The sequence below is a fragment of the Ostrea edulis genome, chromosome 8 (assembly GCF_947568905.1).
Source record: "Ostrea edulis chromosome 8, xbOstEdul1.1, whole genome shotgun sequence".
In the NCBI taxonomy this organism is placed as follows: domain Eukaryota; kingdom Metazoa; phylum Mollusca; class Bivalvia; order Ostreida; family Ostreidae; genus Ostrea; species Ostrea edulis.
Window position 1 is genome coordinate 15,122,124 of NC_079171.1, and position 13,485 is coordinate 15,135,608.

Consider the following 13,485-nt stretch of genomic DNA (forward strand, 5'->3'; position numbering starts at 1 on the left):
AATAAATTTTGCTTCATATGAATATAAAAACAGGTCAGCTAATAAAGGAGCACAATTCATACCCATGGGAATTTCAACTGGGGGACTTTTGAAGAAATATTTTTCTTAAGATTGCAGTAGTGTCGACTTTGATTTTCTATGTTGAAAACGTGTTGTTTGAATCTGATGTAAATCTGTCTAATTTCTACCATTTAAACTAGGGAACTTTTTCTGCCCTATCAATCCCATCTACCTGTACCTTGATATCTAAACGTTGTAAGAATCGCACGTCCATGCTGTCAATGCTTTTGGTGTCGCATGCATATGTCATGGGTCAGAACAAACCCTTACTATAGCGCAGCAGAATTTACTAACAAAAGGCAATGAAACCATTGATAATATTTGTTTACAATTAATAATTGATAGGAAATTGTAACAGTAACAAAATACTAACTGACGGTAGTTGAACAGTAAATCCGAACAGATAAAATAGCAATTCCAAAATCGTAGTTCCCAGTATAAATAAAAAAATCCAAATGCATAGAAAGTATCTAACCAGAGCTCTTTTTATCATACGAATTTCAGTGTATATATATTAATAGGAATGAATTTTCTAGAACAATCTTGAAACCATTACGTCATCTTTCTACTAAAAATAACATGAAGTATAAAACGATCTAGGTCACAGGCGTCAACTCAGTGGAGGGAAATAGTACACAGCACATATAACCTAACTCAGTCATGCAGGTTGTCTGTTTTACTAACTTCTTACTATGCATAGTGTCAGCAATGTGCAGACACAAGTATCCCTGTCGGAAACGTTAGGAGATGTCACCCAGAATGGTTTGCATCACCACAAACTAGTGTAGCGTGGTTTTGTTTCAAGGCTTTATGTTCTATATTTCTCGTAAAGTTGAGCATTACTCTTCTCAGATTTTTAAATCTTATTTCCTGTCAAGGTTTCCTTGATACCAGAGGTGATTTTGCTATTGTCGTCCCTCTCGTAAGAATTCTGGATCTGTTTGATTTGCCGAGTGGAAACTGTTTTTCTTTCATATCTACCGTATATACTCGCCTATAAGTCGGTTTTTTGGGAGTCTATTTTTGGTCCAAAACTCTATGTCCGACTTATAGGCGCGTCCTAAGAAGATTGGTATTTTTCTGGGCGGCGTAATTTACTGTTTTTAAACAACTCCGATGATTATCATGGACTACCAAAAAGTATGATTATTGTTCACAAATATTTAGACATATTGTATTGTTTATGTATTTTAAAATCATGTATAAAGTACAAGTATTTATATATTTTTATTTAGTTTAAAATTATTTACATACCGGTAACTAATACTTTCAATTCAACTAATCTATCGTTTATCGGTAAAATTGAATTACGAACCCGATTTAATATTGAAATATTCATATGTATACCGGCTGAAATATATTTCATAAAAGATCGAATATTGTTAACAGATAATTTAGATCATCATTCTTGACTCTTAAAAAGTCTATTGCTGATACAAGGAATTATACCGGAATCCCACAATAACAGTTTTCGCGAGGCGCGTGCCACTAAGTAAACACGGTGTCAGGTACTGGTCATTAGGAGACCATAATTGCTTATATAAACAAGGGATCATGGTCCATAATAGATCAAGGGATGCTTTTAAACCCCAAACGGATATGGCTTGGATTGTAAAATTGTAGAATCGCCCCGATTCTGGCCTGAAGGAGTGAGGTGCAGGCGGTGGTTAAACAACAGAGACTGGAGTAAAAAATGCGCGTTGCAACCAACCCAAGAGAACTGGGACTCTGAAATTCATTGTGAACACGATGTTGACTGATATTTATCTCGCATCTGATCGTGTAAAGAAAACTAACAACAGAACTAAATAATGCATTGGTTTATTTTCCTTCATTTTATTATGGTAGTCATGATGGCGTGGAATGTTCGTGGAATTATTTCATCCACATTATGCCTGTCCTCACTGTTGGATAGAGAAAATTGTGACATTGTAATTATCTCTGAGCATAAGCTTAGAGAAAATACCAAACATTATTTAAACTCTGTACACAAAGATTACCACAGCTTTGTAAAAATAGATGATGAGAACGCTTCGCAGCAAAATTCTAATATGTATGGTAGAGGAGGTGTTGCAATTATGTTTAAAAGTCATTATTTTTTTCTGTGAAAGAAATTCCATGTTCTGAAACCAATCGAGTATTAGGTATTCAACTTCAAGATCAAAAAGGTTGTGTTATGTATATTTTTGGTGTTTATCTACCATCAGACAACGATATTGATGCATATCAACATGTTCTGAATATTGTAGATAGTTTGTACAATTATTACTCGGATTATGGTAAAGTCATTATTGCAGGTGACATGAATGGCAGTATTGTTGATTTCTGCAATACAAACGCACGCAAATCAAATTTATTGCTAAATTTAGTTTCAAAGCATAATTTATGCATTCAGAATACTGACTTTGTCGTAGAAGGTGAGAAGTTTTCTTTTGTTCAAAAATTTACAACCTTAGATTATATTCTTTTTGACAAGTATGTCTTAGAAAATTTGCAAAGTTATAGAATTATTCCGGAAGGTACGTTTTCTACAACTTCTGACCATTTACCTATCATAGCAACTATGGATTTCAATATAGCTACACATAATCTTAGGTACACCCAATCACAATTACCGGCGTGGCACAAAGCTGCACCCGAGGCTGTCGTAGAATACAAACAGAAAGTTGATAACGCCCTAGAGCACCTGTTAGAATCTAACATAAATAACAATACAGACCTGGGCGAGTATATCCGTACTATTTCGAATACTCTCCACAGATGTGCCAGGGAATCAATCCCATTTACGTCATTCAATCCTTTTACTCGTCCGGAATGGACAAAAGTCGTTAAAGAACTTCACACTATTGAACGTTCTAAGCGTCGTGTATGGATATCTGAAGGACGTCCTCGCGGTATGAACTTTACATCATATCGAAATTATAAAAGAGCAAAGCGACTGTTTCGAAACGCTCTAAATGAAGAACATGAAAAACACATGTGTAAGGTTTACCGTGACCTCGACAATGCGGCAGAATGTGACATACGTCTATTTTGGAAATTAGCCAAACGCAGAAAACCCCGAACCTCTAGAATTTATCCCGAAATAGAAGACAACAATGGTCAGATTCAAAATGACCCAAATAGTGTAGCGGAAGTCTTTGCTTCTCATTTTGAAAAAATTTACAGTCCTTTAGAAGAGGAACATTTTGATTCTAACTTTAAATACGAAGTTGAGAATAATATTAGCAACATTATAAAAGAATGTGAGGTTGATGTTAGTGACTTACCGGGTGGTAATATAGTACTGGAAGAACTTACACCAATTATAAATAATCTAAAGTTACGGAAAGCACCTGGCCATGATTCACTAACAAATGAACATATTATTCACGGAGGTAAAATTCTTACTCTCTGTCTTCTGAAAATGTTCAATGCAGTCATAGCCTGCGGTAATATTCCCCATGAATGGAAGCGCGGCTTAATAGTTCCATTGTATAAAGGTGGAGACAAATCGAAAGCCGCATGCAACAGTTATAGGCCTATATCTCTTTTGCCCTGCTTTTTTAAAATACTTGAGAAAATAATTCTATCTCGTATCTCAAACTCAACTCTTGTATCAAAACATTTCCCAAATGCTCAACAACAAGGTTTTCAAAAATATCTAGGTTGTTTAACCGCGTCGTTTAATTTACAAGAGACAATTTTTCATAATATAGAACAAGGCAACAATGTCTATGTTAGCTTTTTGGATAGCAGTAAGGCTTTTGATACTGTTTGGAGGGATGGCCTCATGTTAAAGCTTTACAAACTTGGAATAAAAGGTAAAACCTGTCACTGATTAATAACTGTCATAAAGGAACATCTAGCTCTATTGTTGTAAATCAAACTCAATCTAGATGGTTCTCTGTTGATCAAGGTGTAAGACAAGGTGGTGTTTTGTCTACATTTTTATATCTTGTTTATATTAACGATCTTGTTGATGAATTAGAGCTAAGTAGTCCTAATACAGGTATCCTTAATGTTATGAGCAGCTGTCCCTCATTGGCAGATGATATATCCTGCATTGGATTATCCCCAATGGCCCTCCAAAACTTGTTAGATATTGCATACGCATATTCGAATAAATGGCGATTTTCCTTCAATGCGTCAAAATCGTGCGTGGTGAAATTCCGTGGTAAGAGGAGTAAAATGGATAACAACTTTCCTTGGCATCTGGGACAATCATCGATTCCATGTGAAGAATCCTATAACCACCTAGGTATCGTGATTCATCACAAATTCCAACTTTCTGAAAGAATAGGAAGAGCCTGCGAAAAGGGCAGAAAATCCTTTTTTGCACTATCTGACATAGGATCCCATTTTCTCAACCCAATGACGGTATCTCATTTATATAAAACAATCGTTATGCCTACAGTACTTTATGGATGCGAACTCTGGAATAATATGACCTGTTCAGACCGCCAAAACCTTTGTATTTTTCAACATTTTGTGTGCAAAAAATCTCTAAATTTACCAAAATTATGCAGATCCGATATATGTGAGTCACTTTTTGATGTATTGCCCATCAGCGCAGAAATAGATACAAGAAAACTACTGTTCTTAGGAAGGCTCTGTCGAATGGACATAAACACTCTACCAAAGAAAATATTCTTGACTCGATTATTTTCTTACTGGCAAAACCTTTCAGAAGTCCAATATGGTTTTATTCCAGATATCATTCAAACCTTGCAAACATACAATCTTACCAATTATATAAGTACATGGCTTGACAACGGATTCTTCCCAGATAAGTTATCCTGGAAAAGGATATCCAGAAATACCGTATCATTGTATCACCAAGACCAGCGGCAATTGAGGATGAACAGTCCGGATTTCCATTTATTCAGACAAATATTTTCAGATATAAAACCTGCCACAATTTGGAAATTAGGTAACATTGAACTTTGCAAATTCATATGCAAAATATATACAGGTATGCATGTAAATGGCCTTGTTCATTTCTGTCATTTATGTGGTAATTCGTTCATGGATGTTTTCTGTCACTCGTCTTGTTTGTGTCTAAGTACCGCCAGCATACGAGAACAGTGGTGGAACGCCATCGCTAATAATTTCAGTGTCGAACTGTGTGCAGAACTCTGTGGGCTCTCGGAATTTGAATGGTACCTTGTTCTTCTTGGTGGCCAAATATCTACACCTTTAAATAAGATGGACGCCACATCATTCCGTCTGCTGAACTTTAAATTGGTGCGCAGCACTTCAGCCCTATACTACAGATGCTCACTGCAGTAAATATATCTATATTAAATATGCTTTGGCTTTAAAAGGGACAGCTGCTACCATATGTACTCATATGTTGAGGTGTACAACTAAGAATATCCTATTCTTTTCTATTTTTGTTTATATTGTGTACATAATGTGTTTTTCTCTTTTCTTTCTTTCTTTGTATGTACATGTATTTGTAATTATATTGATGTAAATGTATTTTCTTCATAATCTCCTAAAGGAGGAAATAAAGTATGAATGAATGAATGAACTAGAGCATTGATTTGAAATTGTCAACCTATTCTGACAAAAATGTACCGACTTATAAGCGGGTCAATGACAAATTCCTACAAAATAACCTTAAAAAATACAACCGACTTATAGGCGGACCGACTTATAGGCTAGTATATACGGTACGTATGTAAGATACAGATATTTTATGAAAGAAAGGTATGTAAGATATTTCTATCTTTCATATCACGTTACGTTTATCTTACATATCCCTTGACGTCATAATCAATACACAACTAGCTTGCAACTTACCTCGCCTCGATTGACGAACACTAGCGTCTGCAAAGCTCTTGTACAAAAAATGACAGATTGTAATGTCCCTGATAATCTCCAGGTGTATGTGACCGGAAACAAAAATACACATTCCTTGAACAACTACCGCACACTCAACAACAGTCACAAATTCCTCATACACCTATGTCACCCGGTGCATTATGCCAGTTCACAGAAACCCAGCCCACACGGTCTATTACCGGTACTTCTAGGCCTACCTCCACATTCACTCTGTCAACGTCTACTGTCCGTGTCTCAGGTGAAATAAGTGCCTCCAATGTCTTATTCTCTTTAGAGAAGTCGAAAGGCATAGCCTTCATCGACTTCTCTTTGCAAGCATTCATATTTTGATTCTGGAAAACGTGTAAATGCCGGAGTTGGTGACGGTTTATGCTTCGTCCGACGTTTCGACTCAGATGTGCCTGGATTTACGCAATAGACAACTTGTTTTCAAACATTTAGCAGTAATGCACAAAACTGTCACAAGGAAATCAACACTTACTTGCTTTTAATCCATTTTCAACATGTCCCCTGTCCCGGGTTTACGTTAACTGGTCTTGGGAGCTGTCACAATAGGGGACCAGTTAAGAGAAAGCAGGCTGACGTAAACAGAGTTGTGATTTAAGATAACCCCAGACTGCTTGTAGACGTACGACGTTTTTCGACGTAACTTCAAACGTAAGATTTGTTTGTGAATAACCACAATCGTACCGCAAAAACTTACGCCAATCTTACGTCTGATCGTAAGATATTTTGTGAAATGATGTCCTGGATCATAGCTTTGAATTTCGCAGAATTTGACTTTTATTTATATAGGAATATGAAAGGTGAAGATAGCGAAAATTGATCAATGAAAGGCGAAGATAACGAACAGTAATCAATCTCATAACTCCTAATAGTATAAGGAATACAAAGTGGAGAGTCGGGCAAACACGGACCCCATGATTTACCAGAGGTGGGATCTGGTGCCTAGGAGTAAGCATCCGCTGTTGACCGGTCACATCTACCATGAACCCTATATCTTGATCAAGTAAACGGAGTTATCCGTAGTCAAAATCAGTGTGTCAAGGACGGCTTAACAATCGGTATGAAACACGTCAAACATCATTTGTCCCAGTGATATGTTGTAGTGGCAAACTACATCATTAAAACGACCATAGATTTGGTGAAATGTTCATCTTTTGAAAAGGTCAGTTGGAGTATAAGTACTATAACGAATTGTGGGCTTAACGCCATGTTTAATTAGAATATAGTTGTAATAATGAATTTTACAAAAATTGTTACAAGCTTTGTCAGCAGGAACCAAAACATATTCCTCGTGTAACCATCTTGAGAGCCCTTTGCTTGAATTATGATCGTTTGAGACTACATTAGGAGAATCTGAATGAAAACATGAAAATAATGCTATAATTGCAACTAATATAAATCCTAGTGTAAGAAACTGGATTCTTTTTGTTGACTTTATTCTTTATTAAATGATATGAAGTATTCAGTATCAACTATATCAACCGTATCAAGGTGATGGATCTACAAAACACAGTTACAAATGTTGTAGAAAATAAATTACCAAAAAAATAATTATAAAGATTTTCAGATTCAGATTATTATTCTACATCAATACCATGATATGAACTATTTATCAAATAAGTTATGAATACTCAATTTACTTTACTAATACATGAATAAATGCAAGTACTTTATGTGCTGCTCTATTTACAATTATATGTATATGCATCACCTTCATGAACCTTTACTAAATATACAACTAGTACACACTATTGCACAAATATTACAATGTAGGTTCATGGTTCATAAATAATAAAAACAAAATATAAAGCATACAAGATATCATACTATCTGACCACTATACCTACCCCAGATAGGGAAACACTGGTATGTCAGAACGTCTCCAAATAACAGACAGACAAACAGACTAGCGTACTGACACAGCATTGACTGATCTATCTGTAAACAATACCCTTATCTTAATAATTTGATAATAAGAATAAAATCATAATAGAAAAGCAATCGGCATTACTCTGGTATTTCACCCAACTTGCAAAGTTTGACAACATTGCTATTAAATAATCCAATTTCATATTACACAATATATCTTAAAAATATATATCACACAAATACTACACACTCTGTATGCATCTCAATTTCTAATCAATACTTACAATGTACTTTATAATACAGGAAAATCATTGTGCAGTTTGACTAAAGACCATAATACAAATGGCGCGCACGAGAAAAATAATCTCTATGACCAATTTTTGACATATTTCAAAAACTTCTCTTACAAAAACAATACCATTTTAAACATGTAAATAATGCAAAATATAAGTTACAATATCTTCATTACTCTGAATCTGCACAAAACTTAATATACATGACTGCATTATTTTTGAGAGTGCGACTATGAAAAAAATAATAATTGCGTAACAACTTTGCTATCGTATATAATCTACAGTGGTCAAGTGGTAACCACACCGGATTGGTAATTCCAGACCACAACAACCCCGGTTCGAATCCTAGATATGCTAAAATATTTTTTTTCTTTTTCTAACATATACATAAAAATATGGTATTAAAATACATCTCTTACACTAGATTTACGTGTAGTATGCATGTGGTATGTACGAAAAGAAAAAATGATAGAATTTCACGTGTTTATTTACTCCCTGGAGACGTATTAATTGGTGTATAAATCAAATCGGGTGATGAAATTACATATGGGATATGGAATGATTGGCAGTTATCCCACATCCACATGTAAACAAATTGTTTTGCGCTTTAATGGCAGCGAGTTATCGAAATGGAAATATCTGACACATCTGGTAAAGATCGCATGTTATGTGCGAGTTGTCTTTACGGTAATTTCATTCTTTTTTTTTTTTTTTTAACGTGCTTTGTGAATTATTGTGCTATTCTGTCTTTGCCAGAACAGGGGTGGGAGGTTTTGCAAATGTCAGAAAAAACGAAATGAAACAATTCTCATCTCTCTTGAACAACATGTTTTGTTGTTCCTGATAAAACTTTAATTGCTCATTCTAAACATTGCAAATCCATTTTGCTTAATTGTTTTGATATTCATCTTTATCATTTTTTTTTTCTTAAAAGTTTTTTCTTCTTCTGCAGATAGACATCAGACATTTTAGGGCGGGATCTTACATGGTTACAGACTACTAATTTTACCCTTATTTCATTTACCACGCAAGTAGTGCCTGTTTATATAAATAGAGATTTTTTCTTCAAAATTCTTGGCAATGTATGTGGGGTGGATTTGTGTTATTATAGGGCATAGATGGAAAGAAGAGGGTCTGGAAAAAAATTAAAAACTTATAATAATGGGAAATTCTGCTCTTAAGTGTGTATTACGAAGGGTGTAAATAGGCCTTTGTTTACCTGCTTCTCAAAGGGAAAGGGAAATATGCAGGGTAGGGGTTACTTGCGGTGTCATAACAGGTCTTGTGTGCGGTGGATTTTCCTGAGATTCACAAATACTTTTGGACTTGAATTGCTCTAAGTCTGTATCAAGTTTCAGGTAGGTTGAGGCGGTGGAATTTTTTATATTAATTTTTATGTTATAATGGAATGTATAGCAAAATAATTGGTAGTCTGTGTCCACATGGGATGTTGGATTTCTTGAATGCTCTTTCTGCTCTCAACACATCAAACTTTCTATTTTTCAATGTATAATTAAGCGTATATTTTACCAATAAATATTTTAGTTCTATATATTCCTGTTATAATTGTCATGATTTATACCAAAAATAAATACGTGTGTTGGGAAGTGCCTTCTTGTTTCAGTATTTCTTTATGATTAAAAAGATAATGCAAATCTTGTAAGAAAGGTAACTCAAATAGGTAATTAGCAACACCCTTCGATATTCAATTTTAAGAGTAACGACCCTTTGGCCACAAGACCTTCTCTGCATGTTTGGGGATTATTGGGTTATTTTATCAAAATATATCACTAGTTGATTTTCCTAAACAGTGGCTATATCACACGATATAAACTTGAGTTGGATATTTTAGTCTCTGGGTTTGAAAATTGCAGTTACAGAGGATATATTTCCTCATTAAACAAGAAAAGTTAACGCATGTGCAAACGTCAATCTTGGTAAGCATCAAACTTATGTAAAACCATAGGCAATTATATCGCTTAGGTTCGAATTTATTATTAAAGAGTAAAAGTATAGAACTCTAGATATAGGGTACCCTAGTTTGCCGATGTAAATACAATAAACCAAATGGTTTAAGATTTTACTCTGTATTCTAATATATTCCTACATAATCAATCTACATTACTACCAAAGTTCATCCCGAAATTCCTTATACTTCCCAAGATATGCAGAAATTAATTCGGAAAAAAATCACTATTATTTTGGTCGAATTTTAGCTGGGCCATGGCACTGTATCACTAAACAGAATGCTTGACCATTGCTATAAGCTATCATATAGAATATGCAGCATTAGATATCATTTTAGTTGCATTTCTTACCCTAATTCTAATTCATAAATTGAAGTCCAGAATAGCTTCAAGTGACTGAAACTTGTAAAACCGTATGCACTTTCACTTATCACAGCCATTTTGACCGGTGCCACTAATTACCCAAAAAGAATGAAAGTACCAAAAACTATTTAGAGACTGAAATACTAATTTGTATCTATAACAATTCATCATAGTACATACATTCAGCTAATAACAAATCTTCATAAAGGTACAGATGTACTAATGTCTTATTATGCCTATTCTTATCCAAACACATTAACACAGGTGTTTGACGATTTATAATAATGGTGTAAATTTGGGTAGTTAGTATTTAGATAATGAATTCCGTAAATCAATATTATTTGAGTTCAAATCTGTGGTCTTGTTTTTGAAATCTGAGTATGTGTTTAAATGCATTATCTTGGATATAAAACCAAAGCTGGAAATCATTACGGTATCACACCGGGCACTATTTTCACTATATATTACTACAAAGGAAAAAAATCAGTTTACATAATTGATGCCGAATAACGCAGTCGGACACGTTCTATGTTACCTATCTCGTCTGCCAACACCAGAAAATCAACACCCTACGCGGCATTTTCGAAAATAAATTACCCGCAAACAAGACTATCCTCAAATCCACGTGTTTTTCACATGTGTGTAAAAAGCCGGAGTGCACCTCAGGAAGTAGCCTCAGCTACCAACAGCAAATAGTTCCTTTGTATACATTTGGTTATTTCTACAAATTGCACAAACTTTCCTAATCAGGGGTACAAAAATTAAGAGAAAAGAAGAAGAAATGAGAAAAATCGCGCAAGGAATTTTTTTTTTTTTTTTTTTAAATATATGGAACTACAATTGACTAAGTTCATTTTGATTGGACAATTACCGGTGTGATACCTTGAAGACAACTAAATCTCCATCAAAAAATGTCAAATTTGCACAGCAGGTGCCCGTTTCATTCATCAATAGTATATCCCATGCACATAGCGATCGGAACAAGATAACTGACGTAACTGGTGATTTACTTCCCCTGGGGACTATCGTGATTTCTGCCTGTTTCATCAGTGAAATATGAGGCGCCTGTGGTACTTTTTAAATTGAAATAACTTTGTATGAAATCAAGATATTTCCGCAAAAATGGTTTCATTAGAAAGAAGAATGATGAAATTTGCTATTTCAATCACTTATTAATCCTAAATTTATTTATATATTTTTTTTAATTGCTAATTATTTCATATGAGTGAGATCTTTGGTTTTGTGAAAATATTCAATTTTCGGTACTATAATGGAATCTGCATCTGGTCAATTTGGTATCCTAGAAGAGCCCATTAATTACGCTTAACAGATTAAACCAAGTTGATACTCACGGGTGATTAGTGTTTCAGATAATGGCCCCCTAATCTGTCAGGGGTTGTGCGTATTTAGCCTTTCTTCAAAGCAGGGGTAACACATTAAGAAGACTAAATACTGGTTAAAACAAATAAATAAGACTAAAGTCTGACTGGATAATATGACGTTTTTAAACGTGTACACAAATCATACAGAAATCATCGATGTAACTGTTCATTACAAAAAAATTAAGCTAAATCATTTCCTAAATTTTGGTTCTAAACAAGATGTAGGTCAAATATCAAGGGCGCTAGGTATAGTGACGTTGAATTGCAAATGTTCAAAATGCTCAAAACGGTAAGAATATCTAGTGACAAACTTAATATGCAGGACAGAACACAAAGTTTTGGTCAACGCTTTAGAAGCCAGCAATAGAATTATGGCCTACGCCGTCAGAGCTTTGGTATCCTGCTACGGAGGGGACTGTCGTAAATCGTGCCAAAAATATTACTTCGCGTGTTGGGCCCTTAAAACGAATAATTAAAAATCTTCTGTGTTAAGGAGACATTTTGATGTTCATATGAGTGACCTTGACGGGCATTTACCATGAATTATCTGAATTTCTCTTTAGGACATAAAATTAAAAATAAAATAAAATTTCTAAACTCTACGCAGAAATACGAAATCTCTTAATTGGGTTAATTTACAAAAAGGACATTGAATCAAGAAGTCACAGAGTTATGTATGATGCTTATGAATGTCAAGGAAAATCCATCTAACAGTTGTGCAAGGCAGGAGGAGGGGGAGGGGTTATTGTGCAATATGCGTATTGTAATATCGATGTGAAAGGAGTAGGTACAGTTTCTAAAGTAATTTGGCCCAAAATATCGATGATTTCACTTGGAGCTTAAACACTGACATTGAAATAAGAAATAGATTAGCAAACCCAAAATCCGCTCAGTTTGATCAGCAAAATGATTTGTGTCATATGATGAGAGCTAGAAGTTGGCAAAAAATTGCAGAAATGCCATTTTCAATAAAAATAGCCACAAATTCAGGGGGTTTTCCTTTCAGAAAACATACAGCGCATGCGTCGAGCAAATTCATATTCAAGTATGTTTTTCATCTTAAAATAATACACAATATATATCATTTTCATTTTGCTCGACAAATGCGCACATCTTTTCCTGAGCAATAATATGTATGATATTTGGCAGTTTTCAGGCTTATTTTGAAAAAAAAGGCGGGAAATGTCTTATTCATGATGTCATAATGCCATCCAATTAGGAATACCATAATGATTTTGTTGACATAGTATACCTGGCATATATTTTACTTTCTTAAATCGCTGATTAAGGTTAATTCCAGACACATTTTATAGAGAGAATTTTTTTGGGCCTTTTCATGTATACAATCGTACCTTGTTCTTTTGATACGTCTTTTGGATGTGGTAAGTGTTAAAACCGCCGGTGTATGCTATGTAGATGGGTGTTTATACAAATATGTACAATTTTTTAGCCGTATAAGGCAACAAATACGTTGTTGATACGTATTTAGATGTAATTGAAATCTCGCATTGTGTATTGCATCATGTTTCTTGAATGACCTATTGAAACACCGTTTTGTTTTTAAAACCTCTTGTTTTGATATACAGTGCTGATTGTGAGCCGATGAAAAGGGAAAGGACTGAGAAAAACGGGAAATTGTGCAATTCACGACTTCCTTCAAGGTATCACACCGGTAATTATTTTCACTATATATTACTATAGAGGAAAAAAATCATT

The 13,485-nt window shown here is 34.6% G+C and overlaps 1 long non-coding RNA gene across 1 annotated transcript; it reads right to left on the reverse strand.

Annotated features, from left to right (window-relative positions):
- Window positions 1-7,151: 7,151 nt before the first annotated feature.
- LOC125662651 (uncharacterized) lies at window positions 7,152-8,125 on the reverse strand. The gene is made up of 3 exons (XR_007365467.2): window positions 8,049-8,125; window positions 7,743-7,833; window positions 7,152-7,248 (listed from the first exon to the last, which is right to left on the reverse strand). It is a non-coding gene; the product is annotated as an uncharacterized LOC125662651 (long non-coding RNA).
- Window positions 8,126-13,485: the final 5,360 nt, after the last annotated feature.